The sequence below is a fragment of the Mus musculus genome, chromosome 6 (assembly GCF_000001635.26).
Source record: "Mus musculus strain C57BL/6J chromosome 6, GRCm38.p6 C57BL/6J".
Taxonomy (NCBI): domain Eukaryota; kingdom Metazoa; phylum Chordata; class Mammalia; order Rodentia; family Muridae; genus Mus; species Mus musculus.
The window spans coordinates 127,863,149-127,882,969 of NC_000072.6; the positions used below are offsets into that span (position 1 = coordinate 127,863,149).

Below are 19,821 nucleotides of genomic sequence, written 5' to 3' on the forward strand. Positions count from 1 at the left end.
TGGGTTGTCACTTCCTTGGCCAATCAGGACCCCGCTGCACTCTTGGTTCAGAACCTTCACCGGGAGAATAATTCTCACCACCTCCAAGGACCCTTCAGAGATCACTGTTAGAACACGATCCCAGAGGAAACGAAACAAGCCTGATTAAGAAGACACACCCAGGGGTTAGAGAGATGGCGCAGCAGTTAAGAGAACTTAATGTTCTTACAGAGGATTGGAGTACAGAGCCCAACAAAAATATTTTTCTCTCATCATTCTTTTCCAGCACAGGACTAGAGGCAATTCAATACAAGAGCAACATATAAGACAAAAAGTATCTGACAGGAAAAAGAGAGAAGTCTGCTTTGCACATGACGTAGTGGTAATAACTTCTGAAACTCTTCCAACCTGTGGCTCCAACAATGTTTCAAGTGGCAAAATAAATGCATTATGCTTCTATCTGCTACTGGAGAATACCTGGGCACCTGAACAAAACAACGGCCATCTTTACAGTCACTCAATGAAAACAAAACAAAACAACAACTTTTTGGGTGTAACTGTAACAAAGCACGGTCAGGACTTTGGCTCAGCTCATTTGGGATGTTGTAGTAAAACCCATCGGCCAGGGTGGAATCCATTTTTCATGGTCTGGGAGGCTGGGAAGTACAAGATCAAAACACCAGCAGATTCCGCAGACGTCTGGAGATGGCTGCTCTCTGCTTCACAGATGGCAGTCTCCGGCTGTGTCCTCACAGGCAGGACAGTAAACAAGTTCCCCGTGTCCTGTTTTGTCGGGTTATTATTATTCCTGTACTACTCGGGGTTCTCTGGGAGAACAGAGCTGATGGAATTGATGCAGAGGCTATTTATCAATTCAGCTTGTATGATACAGTCTTGGATAGTCCAACGGCCACCATCGACATAGCAGAAAGGCTGAGCCTAGCCTCCAGTCAACAGAGCTGGGTTCTGAAATCACTGACGGGGTGCAGACAGTGTCAGCAGTGGAAGCAACAGAAGTACGTGAACTCAACTCACCCGTTAGATGTGAAGCCATGGGAAAACAGCAAAGCTCTGCCTTCTGTCCCTCTGTAATCTAGACTGCCATAGAACGGTACCACTCTCACTCAGGGTAGGCTGCCCCCCTTCAAATAATCTGGTTAATAAAATTCTCCAGCAGCTCATCTCTCCGCTGATTGAAGATCCAGTCAGGCTGAAAACCAAGACTAACCATCATCACAGGCACTGGCCCCAACCATGCCCTAGTCATCTCCCAGAAGCCTCTGGAACCTCTTAAGATGATTATATTCTCGATTGTCGACTTGACTGTATCTGGACTGAGCTACAATCCAGAAATGGAGGGCTCACCTGTGATCCAGATCTTGAGGCAGGAAGACAACAAGCCTTTGATCTGGACTGTGAGGAACACAGTCTAGATCTGGGTCATGCCTTCTGCTGGAGGCCTACAACGGACAACAGAACAAGGAAGGGTTGGTTCCTTCTTCACCTGCTCACACTCACTCTGCCAGCACATCTGCTGGAGCCTCAGCCTCAGCCTTGTGGGACTGAGTAAGTACTAGATTCTTGGACTTCCCATCCACAGCTGGCCTTGGTTGGATTAGTCGGACTGAAGACTGTAAGTCATTCCAATAAATTACATATATAAACATACACACATATTTATATAATGTAACATATATAGACACATATATATGTGTGTGTGTATACAGAGAGAGAGAGAGAGAGAAAGAGAGAGAGAGAGAGAGATTGATTCATCCACACCCATAAGTTCTGTGACTTTTTTTTAAAGATTTATTTATTTATTATATGTAAGTATACTGTAGCTGTCTTCAGACACTCCAGAAGAGGACGTCAGATCTTGTTACAGATGGTTGTGAGCCACCATGTGGTTGCTGGGATTTGAACTCCGGACCTTCGGAAGAGCAGTCGGGTGCTCTTACCCACTGAGCCATCTCACCAGCCCGTTCTGTGACTTTTTGAGAGCCCTGACTAATATACATTGAGAGCCAGGCAACATATTAATTTATGGAGTCTATTTACTTTGTGTTGCTATGGCAAATATACTTAAGGAAGAAATGGTTGGTTTTAACTTACAGTTACATAGAATTTCAGTTTATCTTCAGTGGAGAAGGTAAGGAAAATGGTGGGAATATTTAGCAAAAGTTCTTCACATCCTATGGACCAGGAGGCAAAGAGCATCAGCACAAGTGCTAGGCTCTGAAAGGTCTTGTGACTTCCTTCTGTTAGCCAGGACGCCCCACCCATTCCCAAAACAACATCATTTACTGGGAAATACAGGTTTAAAACATAAGCCCTTTCCAGACTTAAACTCTAACCTATCACCTTTGTTGTTTAAAGTTTTATGTCACCTCACAATGCAAAACATACGCAGGAAGAATTCATGAGTCACCACGGTCCTGACCCTTGGACGCTGAAATCCAAGTCTCCTGAGACTCAAGCCCCTGTGAAGTCACAAAGGGACTTGTGTGCTTCCACCCTAAAGTGGCACAAGGCACACATCCCCATCCTAAAGGAGAGGAAGAGAAGGATAACAAGGAAAGACTGGACCAAACCCAGCAGGAAAGACAGTAAACCCATCAGCTCTGTTTCCAGCACCAGAGCACATTGGTTTGGGACTCCATCCATCCACAGCATTCCCGATCTCCACAGCCCACTTGGGCTGGCTCTCAGTGCCTGCAGTGTCCTGGGAAGACACCCCATGATCCGGCATCTAACTCCAGCATGCTCAGGTCTCCGATGCAGCTTAGGGTTCACCCTCAGGACTTTATTCATCTAGTTCTCACGTGTCTGTGCAGGAATTCTGCCCCCCCCCTAGGCTTTTCCTCCCAAATCTACAAAACTTCTATGGCTCTATAACTCTTGTCATCTTCATGCCTAAAAAATTAACATCACGCCGGGTGGTGGTGGCGGCGGCGGCGCACGCCTTTAATCCCAGCACTTGGGAGGCAGAGGCAGGCGAATTTCTGAGTTCAAGGCCAGCCTGGACTACAAAGTGAGTTCCAGGACAGCCAGGGCTATACAGAGAAACCTTGTCCAAAAAAAAAAAAAAAAAAAAAAAGTTAACATCACATAGATACTGCCAAGTTCTACTGCCAGCTCAAGACATAGCCAAAGCCTCAAGACAGCAGCCACAGCCTTGGAGGGCTTGCGTGTCTGAACATGAAGAAGATCCCTGGGTGGCCCTTTTCCAGAAGAATCTCCCAATAATAAATAGTCCTTTCAAAGGAAAAGTTCCAAGTGGGTTTGCCTTTTTTTATATCCCAGCTTTCGATGGAAAGGGGTCTTACCCTGAAGGCACCCTGCCTGCCACCCCAATACAAAGTACATGGCTTGTTTTTGACAGCACTTAGCTCTTTGGCAATACCAGATGCGTGTGTTTATCCTTTGTCTACAGCTGTAAACACATTCCCTAACTATGTGTTTATCAGAACCTTCTGGTTTGCTTTTGTTCTGACTCTCACCATAAACTTGACTAAAAGTGCCCAGCTGTAATCATGCCACAGTCCGAGTATTGTACTGTCTTAAAATTCCCTCCATTAATTTAATCGGCTTCTCAATGAAATTTTCAGGTCACAGGCAGATTATAGCTATTGTTCTGGTTAGAGTTTATGCTGGCTTGCCCCATGCCTCATAGGAGGAGAGGGAGCCCCAATGGAGAAAATGCCTCCATAAGATCAGGCTGTAGGCAAGCCTGTTGGACATTTGCTTAATTAGTGATTGATGAGGGAGGGCCCAGCACATTGTGGGTGGGGCAATCCCTGGGCTAGTGGTGATGGCAGACTGAGCAAGCTATGAGGAGCAAGGCAGTAAGCAGCAGCCTTCCATCAGCTCCTGCCTCCAGGATCCTGCCCTCTGTGAGTTCCTGTCCTGACTTCCTCCAGTGATGAACCATGTTGTGGATGTAAGGAAAAGAAACCTTTTCCTCCCCAAGTCACTCTGGTTTTGGTGAGTTGTCCAAGCAATAGAAAGCCTAACTACGACAGCCATATTCTTTGCCAGAGCATAATACAAATAACCACAGTTTGAGTCTTAAGAGACTCCTTGCTCTCATCGGAAACCTCATTAGCACATTCTTTTCTGCCCACATTTCTGCCCATGGTTTGGAATACTGATCTCCCATCAGAATCACCCATTAAGCTCTGCTTACAGCATCCTGGGGATTCTCTAGCCTGCATCTCTAAACTCTCCCATGAACCATTTCCAAAGCCTAAAGAGTGCAGAATAAGATGTATTACAGAAACACCTGTCCCCTAGACAATTTGTCTGTGTTGGGTTACTTCTCAGTTGCTGTAACCACAATACCTGACCTACACAGACACCTTAAGAGATGAGCAATTCCTCTTGGCTCCTGCTTCAGAGTGTCTCAGCCCACGGTGGTGGAGAAAACCTCGTGAACACAGCAACGGAGGCAAGTGATAGAGGCTGCTCACGTCACCGCAGACCAGCAAGCCAAGAAAGAGCCCGAACTGGTAGACTGGACCCTTCAAAAGCCTAGTAGCTACTTCCTGCAATGGGGTCCCACCTCCTAAAGACTCCACAGACTCCCAGCTGGGGATCAACATCCAAACACACGAACCCACAGAGATGCAAACCATACTGGAAGAACACAGATGCAAACCATACTGGAAGAACACAGATTACAGCAAATTCGCATACTGAAAACTGTGAGATTCTGTTAGGAGAAAGCAAAGATCTAAGCAAGTGCAGAGACGTGCTGTGTTTATAGTTTGGAAGGCTTAATAGAGAAAAGGATGTTAATTATCTTTCAAATGTATATACAGGTTTAACATAAATCCCATCAAAATCACAGAATTTTCTTTATGAATATAGACAAGCTTACTTTTCATATGGAAAGGGAAAGAAACCAGAAGAGCTGGAACCACTTAGAGATGGGGAAATGGAGTGGGAGGAACACAACTTAAGACTTACTATCAAAATAGAGAGCTGCAGCCGTCAAGACGGGATGGTGTCATCGGTGGGACAGGCATGCGGCAACCGCACAGAACCAGAGAGACCCACGCAGCATGTCTGAGTTTGAGATGGTTGTGGAAGCAGTTAGATACAAGGGAGGAAGTCTCTCCAATGGGTGGTTCTGAGCAACTGGAAAATTTCATGGAAAATCAAAAGGCATCTTACCATATACGAATTTACCTGGAAGACACCACATGCTTCTATACAGTTGTAAACCTCCTAGGAAGGACAGGGGGAGAAATACTTCTATGTTCCTTCACACTCTAAGGTTAGACAGAGAGCTCTCAGCCATGACACCAAAAGCATGAACTGAAGAGCAGACCGATCATTAAGCGTCACTTATTTCCGACAGCTAGCCTGTGTGTGTGTCTATGTGTGTGGTGTATGTGTGTGTGTGCACTTGGGTGTGTGCGTGTGCCTGTGAGCGTGTACTCCTGCATATGTGCACACGCATGTGTAGTCCACAGATTGATACCATGTGTCTACCGCAATCACTCTCCAACTTAGTTTTGAGCCAGGGTTCTCCCTGAACTCAAAGGTTCCCCCAATTGGCTGGGCTGGCTGGCCAGGCAGGCTAGGGATCCCAGCTGTCTGCCTCCCCCGGACTTGGGTCACAGGGTCGCACAACCTTCCCGGCTTTTATGCAGATGCTAGAATCCAAACTCAGATCCTCGTGCATGGTTCAGTGCAGAGCAGACACTTCTGACAGACCCCCAGCCCAGAGAGAAAAGGAAGAAAGAGGAGGAGGGAGGGAGGGAGGGATGAAGGGAGGGAGGGAGGGAGGGAGGGAGGGAGGGAGGGAGGGAGGGAGGGAGGGAGGGAGGGAGGGAAACAGAGGAAGTCAGGGAGGAGGAAAGAGAAATTATTTGAAAACCACTTGTCTGAAAGGGACTAGTATCTAGAAAATATGTAAAATTGTTTAAGATTCAACAGGAGAAAAAAATCCTCAATTTAAAAACATGCAAAAGACAAGAGCAACCCTCACACCAGAGGCTGCCCAGACAAGAAAAAGGAGACTGCAAAGAAACTGGTAGGAAAGCTCATTCAAACCACAGCACACACTCCTGTCAAACGGACAGAACCAGGACAGCACACAGAGGTTAGATTCTCTACACAGAACTGTTGGGGTTGCGAAATGGGACAGTCACTTGCAGAGAGCATTCTCCAGTTTCTTTAAAAGTGTAACTGGTGTGCGACCCAGCAGAGGCACGCCTGGGCATTTATCCCAGAGAATTGAAAATTCACGTTCACGGGGGAAAGAAAACACAGGTCTTAGCTGCTTTATTCATAAAAGCTCAAAATAAAGATAGCTCTGATCCCTTCCACGACTAAGTATCTCAGCAAACTACAGCCTACCTTGGCATGCTACTCAAATGGAAAGGACTATTGACACAGGCCATAAGCAGAATGAGTGACAGTTATACAAAAAGCCAATCACAGACGGCCCTGGGCCATATGTTTCCATTTGTGGAGTGCTGAGTTTGGACAAATGTTGCCCAAGGGCCCACATGGATTTGTTCCCACAGTAGCACTCCTGAGAGATGGTGGAACCCTTACGGTTGGAACCAGAGGGGCAACCTTGGTCACTGAGGTCATACTCCTGTTCTTTCTCCCTCTTTTCCTTCCACAAAGTGACTGCTTGGCCAGGAGCTCAAAGAACCTTGACCCATCAATCATGGAACCTCCAAAACATTGAGCCAATACAAGCCTTTTCTCTTTCTAAGTTGATTGTCTCGGGTATTTTGTTACTGTAGTGAAAAGGTAATACACAGTTGTAGCTTTCCAGAAATGGCCATGTGGCAGTTGCCAAGGATAAAGCAGGGAGACAGAAGGAGGAGAGAAGTGGGCATGGCTATTTTACTTTACAGATCCTAGGACAAAATGCTGGTTCTTGACTGAATCAAGGTCTTTGGTCTGGTTGTGCTATGATTTGTTAACACCAAAGGGAGATGGATGCAGGATCCATGAGACCTCCCTTTGTTGTTTCTTACCATTGTGCCTGAATTTACATTTACCTCAAAATTAAAAATTTAATGTAACAAATTCCCCCAATATGGAACCATGAAACTCACAGCAGTTCTGTCAGAACTTAGAGACAAGGAGACCATGGAGGAGACCAAGGGGAACCCAACAGCATCAGCCAGTTTCAGGACCATGGGTGTCCTGGTTTTCACCTGCTGAGAGACGGCAGGAAAGACATTACCACAAGAGCTGAATTAGAAATCTCTCCCAGCCTGAACCCATCCCAAGCTGGCCCAGGTCAGAAACAAGTCCCCACCCCTCCCTGGCTCAGGCAGGGGCCTCTCTCTGACGCAGCCTGAGTAATTGGATCCATTGCTCCACATGTGTTTGCAATCCAAGGGCTTCCTGTGTGTTCACGGACCCTTAAATAACTTTGCTTACGGGAAAGTTTTGGTTTGGAAAGCCAAGCCAGGCTGGAGTTGGAGGGAGAGGCAGCAGTTCAGAAGCAATGGTTTTTAAGGCCCCAGCCAGGAGGCTGGACAAGAGACAGGGGTGGGGTGGGGTGAGGTGGGAATGGGGGCAGATTCAACGGCATGCACGTGGGGGCACAGGGGCGCAGGAATGCAGGGCAGGGGGGAGGGTGTGGAGATGACTAGTGGGAACAGCCTTTCAATAGGCTTCAGAGAAAGAGCACTTACTGTGTTTCCTGGGATCTGAGAAGAAAAGTCAGTGTTTCTTTTGTAGTTCTGCACGCCTGCCTTTGCACCCCACCTGGCCAGAGCCCCTAGTCCTCCTGAGCCACAACCTGGAAGACTTCCCTTCTCCAGCTAGAATAGCACTGTACCCCGTGCAGCCTGACCTTTGCACACGGCCCATTTTACTTGATTCACAAATCAAGAGGCACATGGGTCAGAGATTTCTTCTCTGCCAACTTCTAACTCTTAGGACTGGAGAATTGACTCAACACTTAATAGTGCATAAAAGGGTCTAGAGTTCTGTTCCCAGTACCCACTTCAGAAGGCTCCAAATCCACTGGGATATGCTGCCCTCTTCTGGTTGCCATAGGCACCTGCACTTATGTGTACATGCACACACAGATACCTTCAGGTATATGTAATTTTAAAACAAAATAGGGGCCAGAGAGACGGCCCAGTGGCGAAGAGCACTTGTCCTTGCAGCAGAGCGGAGATAAGTTCTCACTAGACACATGGCAGTTCACAGCCATCTGTAACTCTGGTTCCAAAGGATCCAATGACCTCTGCTGGCCTCTGTGGGCACTCCATACATGGAAGCAGAAACCTCATACACAAAAAGCCAAAAATAGAAATAAATAATTTAGAATAATGATAAGATGAAATAAGAGATAACTCCTAACTGATGAGTAGCATGGTCTGAAAGCTGGCAGGCTGCAGGCAGCCGGCATGACCTTCTTCACGGCATCAGATCTCATGTCTTAGGCACAGCACAGGAGTTAAAACAAGGAAACATTGTTCTGTGAGGCTGAGCAAACCACCACCAGGCTGGTTAGCCACCGAGAGCCTGGCTATGAGTCACACGATGGAATTCCGTGTTCTGGCAAGTCAGGTAAGGGTCAGGGATCAGTGTGACTGACTGTCCAGTTGTTCAGCCCATCCCTTAGCCATGGCACGAAGGTCATGTGTGGGTAGGAAAGCCACACAACAAGTGAGTTGCTCCCCTGAAAGCTCAGCTAGCCTTCCTGATCCATATTAGGGAAACACCTTCAATGGTATGTCTTGAAATACTGATTGTATTTACCATGAAAACCAGGCTTGCACCAGGAGCTAGACTGAATCTTCCATTCTCTCCATCCTTAGCCTACCTGATGGAGTGCCTTGCCTCGTGGTTGCAAAATGGCTGCTATCTGCCAAGGCATCGCATCTGTATTACAGGCAGGAGGAGAAAGGCAGGAACGTAAATCAGGGTTTGCTCTTCTCAAAGCCTTCTCTTTTGAGTTAGGAAGAAATGCTTTTTATGAATTTTTGCTTATATACCATCACTTGTATCATGCGATCGCCATCAGAGCACTGGGAATGTTACAGCACAGATTTCCAGGCTGTGTAGAAGAGGAAGGTAAGCAATGTGGAAGGGGATATTTCAGTAGTAGATGGCTCCCCGACTGTGGACGCAGCTGTGGGTTCTACCCAGCATTGCAAAATACAATATAAAATAAACATTTTAATAGGGAGGAAAGGGAGAAAGGCAGAGTGGGCCAATCTAACATATCTGCCATGGTCTTTTAAATCACTGGCACACTGTGGCACACAGTGGGTGCTCAATAAAAGGTCATACACAAACATAAGTGCACATGATCTGTGCCGGGCAGGGCAGGCTAAGCCAGCTCACCAAATGGCTTCACTCTGGGGAAAACTGCAGACGATTCCATGCAGAAGTGACTTTTACCAGGAAGGCACGCTTCTCAGCTCCCCAGCTCTGCAGAACTGCTTCACAAGCCTTGTGTACCTGAAGAGCTGGGGACGAAACGAGTCAAAAATTGTTTGGCCTTCCTCATCGATGAGCTGCCATGACTTTCTTCCACCAAGAGAAGCCTAGCCCCCACCTTGGCTGTGTGGTGGTCGCAGGTCCTGAAGCTACCCACTTCTGCCAACTTCACTGGGAACAGTCTGTGGGCTGGCATGCGTGACTCAAGCTAAGACAATAGGAAAGGGGTTGGCAGCTACCTGCCTCACATGCGTTAGCTCATGTGGATCTGTGAGCAGGGTCTTTGCATCCCATATGCCAAAGCTGGATCTTATTGAAACTGGGAAAATGGTCAAATCATCCAGCCGGTAAGCAAGGAGCAGAGACACCAGCCTGTCTGGAGCCTTCCTGCCTCCAAAAGTATCGCTTTGTTTTTAGTTCTCAGTTTTAGGCCAAAAAAAAAAATTTTTTTTTGTATTTAATTGCAGACATCTCCTCCAACATCAGCATCTGGTAGGAGGGTTGTTATAGTGATGTGAGAACTGGAAGAGCTACAGATTCGGCCACCCCAGAGCCCCTGGTCCTCCAGGAAGGCTGGCCTCATGTGTGGTAGAGGGGACACACTGGGTGGTCTCTAAGGCCAGATTCCATGAAATCCCAGTCCATCAAAAGGAAGAGTAAGAATCAGAGGCCCTGAGAAATCGGGAAATGGCACAGTTGGTATCAGGTTCCACAAAACGTAAAACAAACTTTAAACTACAAACCACTATGTCAACTTGGTCATTTGCTATGAGGTGAAGTAAATATGAGAAATAACAAAATCTAAATTCATCAACTCGTGCTCCTTGGAAAATGCATTCCCTCTTTGGTAACCCTCAGTCTGGATCATTAAGGGAAAACCATTCGCGTGTTTATATTGGGTTTAAACTCGCACCCAACGAGCACTTCCACATAACACGTGCTCAGTAGCTGGACTCGTTACTCTTCTCATCACTATGACAAGTCACCAGACAAGAAGCCACTTAAGAGACAAAGGGTTTATTTCAGCTCACAGTTGGAGGGGAAACAGTCCCTCCTGGTGGGAAAGTCCTGAGTGGGGAAGCTTGGGGAAACTGGTCACTGTGTCCAGTCAGGAGGAAGAGAGAGTTGAATGCCCACACCCAGACAGCTTTCCCAATTTCCTGAAGTGCGGGTCTCAAAGCGGGGAAATGGTGCTACCCTCCCTTAGAGGAGTCTTCCACCTCATTTAACCTAACCAAGATCACCAAACAGCCTGCTAGCAAAGGCTCACTTAGTCCAAATAACCTCAAACAGTTGATTCTGGAAGGATCTCGTCAAGTTGACAGCATTAACTACCACAGCCATCTGCTATTTTGGGTTATATCATTTTTCAAACTGATCATCAAGATTAGATAAATGACAGACAGACAGATGATAGACAGACAGATATAGATAGGTGATAGGTAGGTAGGTAGGTAGGTAGATAGATAGATAGATAGATAGATAGATAGATACGATACGATATGATACGATACAATATGATAGATGATTGATTGATAGACACACACACACACACACACACATGATCTCTGACCAGGTGTGATGGTACATACCTGTGTCCCCAGCACTTGAGAATCAGAAGTAGGGAGGATGACAAGCTGGAGGCCAGCCTGAGTTGCACAGGAGACTCTGTAGCCTGGGTTCCTTAGGAGACACCCACTTCGGCTGCTTGGAATAAAGTATGAGTTAAGTGAACTGTGTAGGCAGGCACTGCTGGGACTGGTGTGCTTCTTGCCATTGTAGACCTGGCAATCTCAAGGCTTAGGTATACATCAAGCAAGGGGAAAAAAATGTAATAAGGAACTGAAGAGGTGGCTTAGTGTTGTCTGCTCTTTCAAGGACTCAAGTTCAATTCTCAACACCCACATTGGGTGGCTTACAACTACCTGTAACTCTAACTTCTGGAGATCCCGTGCTCTCTCTGGCTTCCCTTGGCACCTGTACCCCTGTGCACATAACCTCCAAAACACAAATTGTGGTGGTTTGAATGAAATTGTTCCTTATAGTCTCATCTATTTGAGCATATGGTCCCCAGTTGGTGGAACTATTTGGGGAGATTTAGAAGATGTGGCCTTGTTAGAAGAAGCATTCACTGGGGGCAGGCTTCTAGAGTTTAAGGACCCATGCCATTTCTAGTTTGCTCTCTCTGTTCAGTGTTTTCAATCCAAGATGTGAGCCCTCCCTCAGCTTGCTGCTCTGGCAGCCACGGACAGCTTGCTTCCAGGCACTCCTATCCCTCTGGAACCACAAGTCCAAATAAACCCTTTGTTCTGCAAGTTGCCTTGGTCTTGGTGTCTTATCACAGCAAGGGAAGTGCAACTAATACATACATGCATGCATACATACATACACATATACTTACACACACACACATATATACACATGACTAAATAAATCTTTAAGTTTTATAGTAACAATTACTGTAAGCAATGGGAAAGAACAGGGGAAAGTAATTAAGATAGCCCCTCTTCACTCACAAGAGTTGGGTAGAGCCTCTGGGGAGGCTTTATGAGAGCCCAGGGCCACCATGACTGCTCATATAGATAGCCCATTGCCACCACGAGGGATCATGTCAATAGCCCAGGGTCACCATGATGGCTTGTGTCGATAACCTAGAGGCAACATGACGGCTCGTGTCAATAGCCCAGGACCACCACGGCGGCTCAAGTCCTGCCACTACCACGCATTGTTCTCCTCTCTCGTCTATCTGCCAAGGGAATACTTGCCCGGGGCTCACAGTCTTTCACAGTTATCCCTCCTCTCAGTCCCCTGTGACTAAACCCTATGACTTGTGACTCTCAGTACAGACTGGGGTGGGGGTGGGAGAGGTATCCTTAGTGAAGGAATGAATGGAAGACAGAAATGTCCTGGGTCTCGGACAGGCATAGAAGCCCTGGCTTGAATTTCACATTGAGTTACATTGCATTTGTGACCTTTATAATCACTCCCAGGAGGCTTGGATTCTTCTATCTATGAATTAAAAGGAAATCCATGTTCCTGGAATCCCTAAGCAAGCTCCAGAGTCCACCTTCCTGTGCAGATGTCCTTGGAAGTTCCCCCAGCAGAAAAGCTGACTCCCAGGGCCATAAGAGCAAAGAGACAGAGCACAGGGCTGAAGATCCCCGAGCCCTGACATAACCCTCCATCCCCTGTGCCGTGGCACTGCCAGAGCCCATGTGTACAGGTCTCCAGGGATTCCTTGTAAAGCCTGGGTACCGGCCCCTCCTTGTCGCCATCAAGGTCTCAAGCCACACAGGAGGAGATGAGGCACACAGTGGAGTTCTGGAGCTGAAGAAAGTGGGCGGATTTGGCTTCTCGACACTATACTTGACCCTCAGGACCCCCTGCCTCCTCTGCAGTCCTCTCCCTGAGTTGGCCCTCCCTCGCCCCCAGCCTCTATCCAGAAGGCTCCGCTTATCAGGACAATCTAAACGATATCATATGATGACTCTAGAGAGAAGCCCAGGAGGCTCTTGGCAGTGCAGGGTGGGAAGGAGCCAAACTCTGCTGCCATTGGCTAGTCTTCTGGTCCTCTGCTCGCCCGTCTCGGAAAACAGACTTGGGAAACAGATCCAGATGTGTAAAGGAAGCTGCAGCGACCAGAAGGAAAGGAGGAAACGAAAGCACGCAGCATGTCAGCTTCTCTCCTGGTTCCATGGTAGAGACAACTTAAGGGAGCCAGGGCTTCCTCTAGCTCATTCCAGGTTACACCCATCAGAGCACGGGGACCCTAGAAACACATCACATTGATAGGCAGGAATGGAGAACAGCAGACCTTAGCACCCACCCTGCTCGCTGTCCCCACCGCTCAGCCCACGTCCCACCCACAGTTAATAAGGGTCTTCCCACATCAGCTAATGTGAGCAAGGCAACCAACCCCAGAAGTCCACCTCCCAGGAGATTCTAGGTCCTGCCAAGTTGACAAGTAAAACTGACTATCATACTTAGTCATGGGTGGTAAGGGATTGGCAGCCCTAAGTGGCTGCTGGCTGCCGTTTGATCACTGGCTGACAATTGCTGTCGCCTTTCTCTCTTGCTCTCTTGCTTCTGGATCATAAACGGTCTCTCCGTCAAGTTAAGTTCACGAAGATCTCCAAACACGCGGTGGATGGTTGTGGTGCTTGCCCTTCACGATCAACTGAGAGACACCTAGGACACCCTGGGTAAGTCCGTGGGAGTGTTTACAGTTTTACTGATAAGGGGAGACCCACCCTGATCATAGAAGGATCCTGGATTAAATAAAGGAGGGTAGAAAATCAGATGAATGCCAGCATTTGTCCCCCTCTATAAGCAAGCAGCCCCCGCACTCTTGCTTCCTGTCAGCTATGTAGTTTACTTCAGTGAGAACAGGCCTCCCTTCCACATTCACCCTTATGTGCAACAGAGGCAACGGAGCAGGGACTCACCATCCACAGATTTGATAAAGAATGAGTCAATGCGGCAGCCCCAGCCTCTCACGCAATAACAACGACCTTGAGAACGATGCCCACCGAGAGCTTGGCAGGCATGCTGCTGTGGATTTCTGGGAACTTCATGAACATGAAGGATCCAGGGCCACGTACGACGTGGGTGGGCTGGAGCAGACTGAAGAGTGGAAAGGACAGGAATCTCCCACGTCCTATCAGTGTGCTGGACATCATGTTTAGGAGCCAGCAGACCAGCCTGGGAAACGCCTTTCAGCAACAGCCAAGTCACGCTGCAGTGTTTTAGCAGAGTCTGCTTGAGCACTCTATAATTCATTCCACATTCGCCAGCCCATTAGCAGCCAGCACTGGACTGGAAGAAGAAAGAAAGATGGGTGGAACCCAGGCTTTGCTCTGTATCAGTTCCCTACTGACCTGATGTGGTCCCAGAGTGCCCCGAACCAGAGAGGTCTCAGTTTTGAATGCCACTCCTGTACAACATTTGTGGGTAGATGTAGTCCAGTGGGAATAGCCTACTAAGCACCAGTACTACCTATTAAGCACAGTACTCCTGTGATTCAGAGCCCTCTCGCAGTTAACAACCTCTGCAACCGATCCTGATCACAGGGGGCTGCTCCATTTCAGTCAAAGTCTCAGCCATGAGTTTGTTCTGTATGTTAAGTAGCGGTAGCTCGTGCAGAGCCACATGCGTTGTCACCTGGTGGAGGGAAGCTGGGTGAGCTGACTTGATTGGGACATAAGAAAATGAAGCACACAAGACACGCAAGCACGTATTAAAAACAAGACAGCCGGAAGAACGAGGGATAACATGGCATAGTGGATGCCTTGTAGTCTCTATGAGACCCAGTCCTACTGAAGCAGTGGGGTGGAACTATGGGTAAACACACTTGTCGGGCAAGCATGAGGACCATAGCACAAATCCCAGGGACCCACATCGAAGCTGGACACATGGTGTGAGCATTTGTGACACCAGGGCTCCTGTGAGGAGACAGGAGGCTGAGACAGAGCAACTCCCAGGAGGCCATGGGGCAGCTGGCCTGAGCATACAGCCAAAGCCTCAAGATGGGAGACAATAACCAAAACTGTTCCCTGACCTCCACGTGCACACCACGGCGTGCGTGTGCTCCAGCTCCTCCCTCCCCCACACCCTCTCTCTGTGTCTCTCACTCACTCTCCCCTTCTCTCTCACACACACTCATATTGGAGACTTACTGTTTTAGAAATCAGAAAGCAAACAAACAGACATGTCCTAAGCCCTGCCTCACAAGGTCAAGGTCAAGGAGAACTGACCATGCTGACAGAGCATAAGGGTATTTCTAGACACAGGAGCCAGCTAGACAAACAGGGAAGACAGGGTGAGTTTTCTGTTCTGAGCAGCCTGCGGTAGGACAGGAACCTATGGCCCTGAGAGCAAGCAGATTCGACAAGGAGGACATGTTACCGCTGAGCACCCACAAACTCAGCCCACAGCCCCACCACAGCCAGTCAGGGCTTGTGTTAGCTCACTCTGCAGCCCTCATCTTTGGCTTGTCACTGGGATAAAGAATGCATGGCGCCAGCTAAGGGGTATGAAGCTGTATCAGGACAGGACACGGCCTTTATTCAGGACCAGTTTCCTGGTAGTTACAATGTGGGTTAAAAGGGCAAAAATGGAGACTTTTGCTCAAAATTGTCAGAAATTTCAAAACAGTCAGTGGAGGTCTGGGTGCATCTGAGCCTGGAGCATTGTTAAGTGACTCTGTGGCCGCATGCCCACAAAGCCAGCATCACTTATAGTTGAGACCAGGGACCTTAGTGGAACATTTGATTAAGAAAGGAGGAGGGGGAAAGTTAAGGGAAAAGGGAGACAATTAAGTTATTAAAAACAAACAAACAAACAAAAAAACAACAATAACAACAAAAACAACAACAACCTGTAATGGTTTGAGTAAGAATGACCCTGATAGACTCAGATATTTGAATGTGTAGTCACCAGGGAGTGGAACTGTTTGAAAAGATTAGAAGGATTAGGAGGTGTGGCCTTGTTGGAGGAGGTGTGTCACTGGGGGTGGGCTTTTGAAACCCACAGCCCAACCCCTGCTGCCTATGGCTTAGGATGTGGCTCAAGACTACTACTTCTCTCCAGCACCATGTGTACCACCACGATAATAATAGACTAAGCCTTTGAAACTGCAAGCAAGCCTCCAATTAAATGCTTTCTTTTGAAGAGTTGCCTTGGTCATGGTATCTCTTCACAGCAATAGGACAGTGAATCCCTTTTTAGGTGAAATTCCAAAAATTCTGTTCCTTCTCATGAGATGACTCCATGATTAAAAAAAAAAAATCCCTTGCAGCCATGCAGTTCTTCCGAGTACTGTGTCACTGAAACACACACGTATTCTGCATTGTTCTTCATGATACAGCAGGGCTTACTGCACTGTGAAACTGTTATTAGGGAAGGTGACTGGTTCTAAGATAAATATCCAAATCGGCATCTTGACACAGAACAGAGATTATATTGTGGAAAAGGAATAAACGTGTAGGGTCTGAAGAGACCGTTTAGTGGTTAAGAGCACTTTCCGCTCTTCCGGGGAAACATGGGTTCAGTTCCCAGCACACTTATCAGGCAGCTCATAGCCACTTGTAACTTCAGCTCCAGGGGATCTACTGCCCTCTTCTGGCCTCTGTAGGTACTGCATTCAAGTGACAGACTCACACAGGCACATACATAAAAATAAAAATGAACCGTTTTTAAAAAGAATAAATGAGTGATACAGCTGGAAATGATAGAAGGCTGCTGCTGCTGACTAGAAATACCAATGTTGGATACTTAGAAAGTAATATTAGATTAATGAGGGAAAAAACCTCCAGCCAAACATGAATAAACTTCACAAGAAATGAATAGTGTCAGGCAACCCCCAAGTTTGAATTGGAAGGGAAAGCCTTGAAACTCAGTATCATCAACTGGATAAGGCAGAACACGTGGACCGACCACCAATGCTGCCCCACCCACCGGTGCTGCCCCGCCCAGTTCTCACAATAATGAAGAAATCCACAGACAGGTTCTTCCCAGGCTAATCTGCTATCATTTGCTTTGCTGAGGGGCCTTCAAAAGCAGCATCAAACCATGTGAGTTGGGAACACAAGACAGTGGAGAACCTCGGATAACTCAGTCCTGAAGAGAAGCAGAGCCTGATCTTCAAGGTCAGGCCACAGACTTTGCCCTGAAAAGGCCGGTTCTCAAAGCCACCGTGGAGGGCAACAGTCCTTCAACACACACCAGGAAGGTGCATTTAGCCCAAGAAAAAGCATTGTGGTTAAATACCACAGCCTATGTAGGAGCTATTTTTAGACACGTTTGAGATGGTCCTATGGTCAGGTAATGGATCAATTTATAAATGTTACTCAGAGGAAAAATGTGTAAAAATCCAAGTGAAAAATGTTCTTCTATACAATTTCCTCATTTCTCACTTCATGTCAGTTTAAACCCGTTTCCTTGCTGCTCAGCCAAAGAACAATGTGAACAGTCTTGTTTTTGATCTCTAGTAACCATTCACACTCGAAGAAGAAGGAGGAGGAGGAGGAGGAGGAGGAGGAGGAGGAGGAGGAGGAGGAGGAGGAGGAGAAGAAGAAGAAGAAGAAGAAGAAGAAGAAGAAGAAGAAGAAGAAGAAGAAGAAGAAGAAGAAGAAGAGAAAGAAAGAAAGAAAGAAAGAAAGAAAGAAAGAAAGAAAGAAAGAAAGAAAGAAAGAAAGAAAGAAAGAAAGAAAGAAAGAGAAAATGGCAGGGCAAGATTAATTTGAAAATGTCTTGCTCAACTCATACCTAAATTAAGACCTTTTCATTGAGTGATCAATGTTTTAAAATATTAATGAAAAATGTAAAACTTGTTCCAATTTGCAGACATTTGCTGTGTATTTTACCCCTAGGGTGCAAATCAGCCAGCACTCATTCCAATGTGATCAGCAACGTGGTGGCCAGCTACTGGCCAGGCTATGTGACTAGGGGCTGCTCAGCTGGACAGTGTGTCCCTGAAACCTTTGGTTGTGTTAGGTCACTTGCACAGCCATCGTTGCTGTGTTGCCGTTGGAGCTACTGTGGAGTTTGCCTAATGAATGACAGACTCTATGGCTGTGACGTGCCTTGTGATTGCTCCCTGTCTGTGCCTCTGGACATGTCACCCTCTCGGGCATATTGTTATAGCAAGGGGAGAAAAGCTGATGTGTTACCTAGTCAGCATTGGAATCATTTTAATCCTGGGTACTGGTATATTGGGACTTATGGCTTTACACATTTGAACTTCCTGTCTGTGGTGTTTTTCTGTTCTCTTCTCTTTCTTCCGTGCCTGACTCTCAAATGGATTAAAAGTGAGATTTTTAGGCACTGTGGATTTTTTTTCTTTTAACAATTTTGGTATTTATGTAACTTAGTTATAATTCTTTTAGTCATATTTAATATTTTTCAACAGATAGCTTTAATTCTAGTAATGAGTGACCATCAGTGGATAACGAATTCTTTGGTATATATATATATATCCTCTCATACAACACACACACATACACACACACTTGAGTGTCTAAGAAACAAACCATTTCTCTCTTTCCATTTTTAGGAACTTATCTGAAAAAAAATTTGATAAGCTGCCAACCATGTGAGACTTTTAATGTGATTTACTATTCAAAGGATGTTTTCTCAGATAACACAGCACTAATCTTTGATTCAACCTTTTAGATCGATCAGATCTCCTGCAACATACATAGGTAGATGTTGCTCATTATGACTTAAAAACATTGTATTCATATATAATTAACCAGTAGTAAATATATTTTAGAATATTTTTGAAAACCTTCTTTAAAAAATAATCACATAAAATGTTGTGTAGCACAAAGTTCCAGGGAAATTTGTGGGGTTTACACAAAAGCTTCCCTCCATCTCTCAATTCCTCCCTTCCTCCTTCCTGATGGCTTATGGACAGAGTTTATGGCTAGTGGCTGTTCTACACTTCCTCCCTCTTTCCATCCTTCCTCTCTCCCTCCCTTTCTTCTTCTTCTTCTTCTTCTTCTTCTTCTTCTTCTTCTTCTTCTTCTTCTTCTTCTTCTTCTTCTTCTTCTTCTTCTTCTCTCTCTCTCTCTCTCTCTCTCTCTCTCTCTCTCTCTCTCTCTCTCCCCCTCCCTCTTTCCCTCCCGTCCCTCCCTCCCAGGCATGTGACCCTTGTGACCGTTGATACAGAACGCTTACAATCCAGTTGCAAGCCATGGGAGCTCCCCAGAGAAGCTAAGAGTGGGTGAGAGCATTCCCCAAACTCACAGCTGCATGTATTTAAGCATCATTTTGCTTATTATCTATACATTTGCTTTGCTGTCTTGTTTGCTGTGTCTACATGTGTTTTTCCTATGTTTTGCTTTAAAGAATATGGGAAAAGCAGACTGGGAGGTATTTCATGTGGAATGCCAAGAAAGAAAGAAAGAAAGAAAGAAAGAAAGAAAGAAAGAAAGAAAGAAAGAAAGAAAGAAAGAAAGAAAGGAAGGAAGGAAGGAAGGAAGGAAGGAAGGAAGAAAGAAAGAAAGAAAGAAAGAAAGAAAGAAAGAAAGAAAGAAAGAAAGAAAGAAAGAGAGAAATCAGACCCTTCTGCTGTGCTCTTCATATTGCTAATGAAAATCAATAATTATTACAGTACTGACTGATCAGTGCAACTAATTTTCCTTGGTGTCACAGAAGCGCACCGCAGAGCAGCTCTGGCTTCTGCAGGAACATCCCTCTCCTGGAACCTACACCAACACCGTGAGACTGCGCTCCAGCACCATTTCTTTACGCACTAAGCATTAGGCATAGGTAGAAAACTGAACAGCTTCCAAGTTCATGGTCAAATACAGGCGGGTTGCCACTGGTCAACAGTTAGGAGCTGATCACCCCCAGTCTTCCTGGAAGAGCGGAAGTTGCTGAAATCAAGTCCCACATGTACTGTGGATG

General features: G+C 46.4%; 2 long non-coding RNA genes across 2 annotated transcripts; both read right to left on the bottom strand.

Moving 5' to 3' along the window:
* Positions 1 to 224: 224 nt before the first annotated feature.
* Positions 225 to 10,178, bottom strand: Gm40401. The gene is made up of 4 exons (XR_001785371.2): positions 7,062 to 10,178; positions 4,948 to 5,118; positions 1,345 to 1,439; positions 225 to 1,189 (listed from the first exon to the last, which is right to left on the bottom strand). It is a non-coding gene; the product is annotated as a predicted gene, 40401 (long non-coding RNA).
* Positions 10,179 to 13,102: 2,924 nt separating this feature from the next.
* Gm38901 lies at positions 13,103 to 14,182 on the bottom strand. The gene is made up of 3 exons (XR_003956522.1): positions 13,857 to 14,182; positions 13,395 to 13,599; positions 13,103 to 13,180 (listed from the first exon to the last, which is right to left on the bottom strand). It is a non-coding gene; the product is annotated as a predicted gene, 38901 (long non-coding RNA).
* Between the last annotated feature and the right edge of the window lie 5,639 nt (positions 14,183 to 19,821).